Here is a 6,000-nt window from a genome sequence, read left to right on the forward strand (position 1 = left end):
AATGAAAAATCTTGAAGAAGATTTTTACTTAGAGCTTGTGTACTTGGTAACAGCCTTCGTACCCTCACTTACAGCGTGCTTGGCAAGTTCACCAGGCAAAAGAAGGCGCACAGCTGTTTGGATTTCCCGGCTGGTGATAGTTGACCGCTTATTGTAATGGGCCAAACGAGAAGCTTCAGCAGCAATACGCTCGAAGATGTCATTAACAAAGCTGTTCATGATACTCATAGCTTTGCTAGATATGCCAGTGTCAGGATGCACTTGCTTCAAAACTTTGTAGATGTAAATGGCATAGCTCTCCTTCCTCCTCCTCTTCTTCTTCTTATCTCCCTTGGAGATATTCTTTTGGGCTTTACCAGCCTTCTTTGCAGCCTTTCCGCTAGTTTTTGGTGGCATGATGACTCACTCGTTCAGCAAAATTAGATGTGTCCGCCGATTTATCGACTTCATTTAAATTACAGTACGTGTTTCAATTCGCGCCAACTGCCTTGCTTTTCATTTGATGCACTCGGGTGCACGCTTGAAGTAGTAACAAAACTGACTTGATTCATGGGAGGCCGCAATTTTTCCTGGGAGATGACGTCGGCTACCTTCTTAAGACTGTGGATACCTAACGGTGACAACTAAGCAGTCGCTACTCATCGAGAAGCTCGCAATGCTGCAGCGCTAAGTAGAAAGAAGATCGAAGCAGATAGACGCCGCAAGAAGAAGAGACTCATTATAAGTGTTATCAGGATAGTCTTTTGAGATAATCCTGCTTTAAAAGAGAAGAGACTGTTGTGTTAATAAAGAACATTGCTTCAACACACACTTACACACACCGCTTCCTGGGGAAATTATCATTGCTTTCCGTCGGCTTGACCCCCTATTGTGCGTCAAGCTTCGCGCTGGCCATATAGGCTGAACAGGCTTTGCCGACAGTCGGCTGACGGGAACGCTTTGTTATCTCTCTGGGATAGCATTAGTGAAGCACCTACACAAAACTAGAGAGACTTTCCCTCAATTAGCGACCGGCCCTTATCAGGCCCACATACACCATGCCACGCCAGAAGAAGAAATCACCCGCCAGAAGACCGGGTAGGGAGCCATCCCAAGCCCGCAGAGACTGCAGCGAAGACTCAAGAAAGAAGAAGACGACCACAAACCAAATCAAGGACACGCCAAGAGAACCCACCCAGGAAGAAGAAAAGGGACATGAAACCCCCAGCAGGAGAGAAGCAAATGAAGAAAGAAGAGAAGACCAGCAACAGCCAGACACTCCATCGGCACAACAAGAGGCAGTTCCGCAAGTGAAACTCTATGAAGTCACTTACACAACCGAGGAAGTCATTAACATCATAGCTGAAAAGATGGACACCTCAGAAGTACGCGTCACATATAGAGGATACAAGAGGTTCAGGATTGACTTCGCCACACCAGTAGTACGAGATGTTTTTCTGCGCATCTTCAAAGCCAAACACTTTGGTGACAGAGCAATATTGATCCAAGCCAGAGGACAAGAAACAACCGAATTCGCCACACCAGAAGATATGACATCTGAGGCATCCGGCCCTTTCAAGGACCAGAAGTCACCACACCCTAGAGCAGACAATGAAGTCAATGAACCAGCTGCCGAAGAAGAGTTCACAGTAGTGAAAGGCAAACGCACCAAGAAGAATAAAGAAGACTCGCCAACACAGCAAGAAGACCCACGAACCAAGAAGAATGAAGGCGACAAGAGATCCCACCAAAAGCGACCAATATTTACGTGTGTTATCAAAAACGTACCAGTCACCACAGATGTTGAAACCTTCAAAACTGAATTAAGGAAACTGAGAATCAATTTCACAAACGCAGTGAGGATACAAACCCAGAAAGGACCTGCACCCTTACTCAGATTGTTCTCAGAAGATCCCGCTCAAATAAATAAATTGATAACACATGGAATCTCCATAGGGACGGCACATCACAAAGTAGAAACATCTAGAGCACCGCCACGGCCGATGCCGTGTTACAAATGCTATCAATATGGGCACCAGAGAGCTTTGTGCAAAAACAGAAGAGTGTGCCATCGTTGCGGGAAGGAACACGAAGACACCTGCAATAACCCAATTAACAACAACTTCTGTGCAACCTGTCGAACAACAGGCCACAGAACAGGAAATAGCAATTGCCCAAGAAGACCACGTCAAACTCACACCATAGCTATGAAAATCTTAACAGAAGACCAGCTTACACAAAAAGAAGAAACTGCAAAGCAGCAAGATATAGACGATGGCCCTAATAAGGACCAGACCACCCAACAAGAAGAAGAAAGGAAGAAACCGGAAGACCCACCCAGAGCTACCAAGGAACAAGAACAAATTGCTAATATCCTACAAACACTTATTGATGACGCCATGCATACAGTCACCAACAGAATCATCAAATGGATTACCTCAGTCTTAACTTTCACAATAGAACCGGCAAACCACCAACGACTCACCAGAGCAATAAAAGAAGCAACAAAGAAGATCTACCGGCAATCCTTCAGCCCCATCTTAACAACAGATGGACAGCTATACGTTCCTTCTCTACAACGCATCAATGGAGCCAACGTAGAATAAAAAAAAAAAGAAATTCTGCAGACAGATGACGACACAAGCACCGACCAAAGGATCAAGAAGACGGCCAAATTGCATGTTAAAAAAATAACAGTCTTCCCTACTAACAAAACACCTCCCAAATACAGACAACACAGATAGCTTAACACATACAGATAGGTTTTAGTAATTTAAAGTAAACTATAATTTATTAATTTATTATTACAGACACTTTTACATGGATTTTCACCACCCTTCTCAAGTGGTTTTGCCATGTAAATACTATTGCATGCAGCATGACCGATAAAGGGGGTTTTTTCCTGGTTTCCAGGTTTTTTATCCCTCTATCAACACAATAAAATCTTCTTTCGCGCTTTCCTATCTTCTATTTTACCCTTCTTTCTTTCTATCTACACTTTAACTACAGATACGCGTGTAAATGTCTTTCGTTAAAGATAGAAGCCGCGAGACACACCCACCGACACCAGCTTTAGGCTACTAATTGCATGTGAGGAGAGGCATGTAGATAGATGGTTGATGCCTTACTCTCTGTCAGGGCGCGGGCTTTCCCGAGGGGCGTCCTTATTTTTAACTTTTCTGTTTCTGTTGGAGGCCGCAATTTTTCCTCTCATCTTATTACGAAAGAATATTGAACAATGTCTGGTCGCGGCAAAGGTGGAAAAGTCAAGGGAAAGAGCAAGTCCCGCTCCAGCAGGGCTGGCCTTCAATTCCCAGTAGGCAGAATCCATCGTCTTTTGCGAAAGGGTAACTATGCCGAACGAGTTGGTGCTGGCGCTCCCGTGTATTTGGCTGCAGTCATGGAATACCTGGCAGCTGAAGTTCTTGAGTTGGCAGGCAACGCTGCTCGTGACAACAAGAAGACTAGGATTATTCCACGTCATCTGCAGTTAGCTATCCGTAACGACGAGGAATTAAACAAGTTGTTGTCTGGAGTTACAATCGCTCAGGGTGGTGTTTTGCCCAACATTCAAGCTGTACTTCTGCCCAAGAAAACTGAGAAGAAGGCATAAATGTAAGACCTATATCTCATACAAATCGGCCCTTATGAGGGCCACAAACCCCTTTATAGAGGAGATTTACGATTGAAATGAATTGTTTTCGATATACAGACTCATCAAAAGTGTCTGAGATAGTTGCTTAGTTTCATTCGAAATTCTCGCTGCTATTCGATTAATTAGTATATGTGTAGTCGTCGATCGTAATTGAAGCCCATAGGAAGTCACACTAACTTTAGAATACTCCAAACAGCGATGTGCTTAGTTCCCACTACATTATTAATTATAAGATCATTACCTTTTGTATTGTCGCTAGCTACATTTTTTTGATATTTGCGTACATCGGGCTCATATTACCCAGAGGACAGGACAGTCGAGCCCAGATTCTCAGCAATGGAAGAAAACCTCATACCACATATTCTCATGTACTTCATGCTAGACAAAGGAATTTCCAACATTCTTAAAGCACTCATGTTTCTCTCTTGCGTTGGCTTGGCTGAAATTACTCTGTTCAATATGTTCTCGACATTTATTATTGTTCATTACTATGCCCCAATGACATCATGAACAGAGCGGATCAGAAAACTTTCCTAAATTTCTTTTGCAACATAGTAATGACATTAAATGCACACTTAAGTACGATTTATTCTTTGCAAGGTCGATATTCATATTTGTGTGATATGTGTTATATGTATATGGTTTGTAATACGCAACTACTCTTATTCTCTGATCTCAGAACTCATTTGCTACTGTGCCCAACGAGCGAGCCTAGGTTTCTTGTAACTACTGCCTTTCTTTAGTAAATAATGTGAAGTATACAATGCATTAACCTACATCTCATATTTGTATTACTCTTTATTTTAGTAACCCGCTACGAAGTGTCATTAATTTACATGTAAATCACAATAGACACTACCGCAAAAGAAAGAAATCGAACCCAAGACCACGTAAACAAGATAAAGGACAAGATTCAGGTTTCTAACGCATTATTCGCCCCTCACAGCACAGTATAGAAGTTGTATAAGCCTCTATACGTACATCCTACTGTCAGAACAGAAATTCCGACTTGCGTTTCGCATCTCTCATGCTCGCTACTTCCAACAAATCGCCAATTTCCAACCAGAACCCCTTCTCCAGCATTAATACTGCTACATGATATGAATACGTATACATGAACGTACATAATGTAAAAAAAAACGTATGATTTTCTCAAATTAATCTCTCTACGTCTGTAATTTAGTGTGCATCAAAAGGCTTTAATGTAGTTACACGAATTCTTATAATCTAACAGAAAATCGCACAAAGTAAATCTTTCCCTTTATATAAATTTGTTGGCTCTGAAAAGAGCCGTTTATGCCAATTTTATATCCAAAATAGGAGGAACCCCAACTTAACCTCCGAAACCGTACAGGGTTCTTCCTTGCCTCTTCAAGGCATACACAACATCCATAGCTGTCACTGTCTTCCTCTTGGCGTGTTCTGTGTATGTAACAGCATCTCTGATTACGTTCTCCAGGAATACTTTCAATACTCCTCGGGTCTCTTCATAAATGAGACCAGAGATACGCTTCACACCACCACGGCGAGCAAGACGCCTAATAGCGGGTTTGGTGATACCCTGGATGTTGTCACGAAGAACTTTACGGTGGCGCTTGGCACCTCCTTTGCCAAGACCCTTGCCTCCTTTTCCACGTCCTGTCATTTCGATATGTTACTGCTTCGCTCACCACACACGAGAAATACAAGCCCAAGCAGCCCAAGACTCGTGGTTTTGTTCCTTCGATCATGCAGGGAAAGCACGGAGGAAAAACACAAAACGTGTCTAAGCCAATGAGAACTGTCCTTTTCGACTGACTTTATCCAATGAGAAATAGCTTGATTTAACGGTTTTGCTCTTTATATAACTTGACTTCATTCAGCGCGCAATTATTTGAAACAAGTCGTGACAGTTGCAATGGCACGTACCAAGCAGACAGCTAGGAAATCTACTGGAGGCAAAGCTCCTCGAAAGCAGCTTGCCACCAAAGCTGCAAGAAAGAGTGCTCCAGCTACCGGTGGAGTGAAAAAGCCCCATCGTTACAGGCCTGGTACTGTGGCTCTCCGAGAAATTCGTCGTTACCAGAAGAGCACTGAATTGCTCATCCGCAAGCTGCCCTTCCAACGACTCGTCCGAGAAATTGCACAAGATTTCAAGACAGATCTTCGCTTCCAAAGCTCAGCTGTCATGGCTTTACAGGAGGCAAGTGAAGCTTACCTTGTAGGGCTTTTCGAAGACACCAACTTGTGTGCTATTCACGCAAAGAGAGTCACAATCATGCCTAAGGACATTCAGCTTGCTCGCCGCATCCGTGGGGAACGTGCTTAAGTTTGAAGTTCTGGCACTGAGTTCAAAAACGGTCCTTTTTAGGACCAATACACTACTT

This window comes from Thermobia domestica, unplaced genomic scaffold (genome assembly GCF_964235325.1).
Source record: "Thermobia domestica unplaced genomic scaffold, izTheDome1.hap1.1 HAP1_SCAFFOLD_826, whole genome shotgun sequence".
NCBI classification, from domain to species: Eukaryota; Metazoa; Arthropoda; class Insecta; order Zygentoma; family Lepismatidae; genus Thermobia; species Thermobia domestica.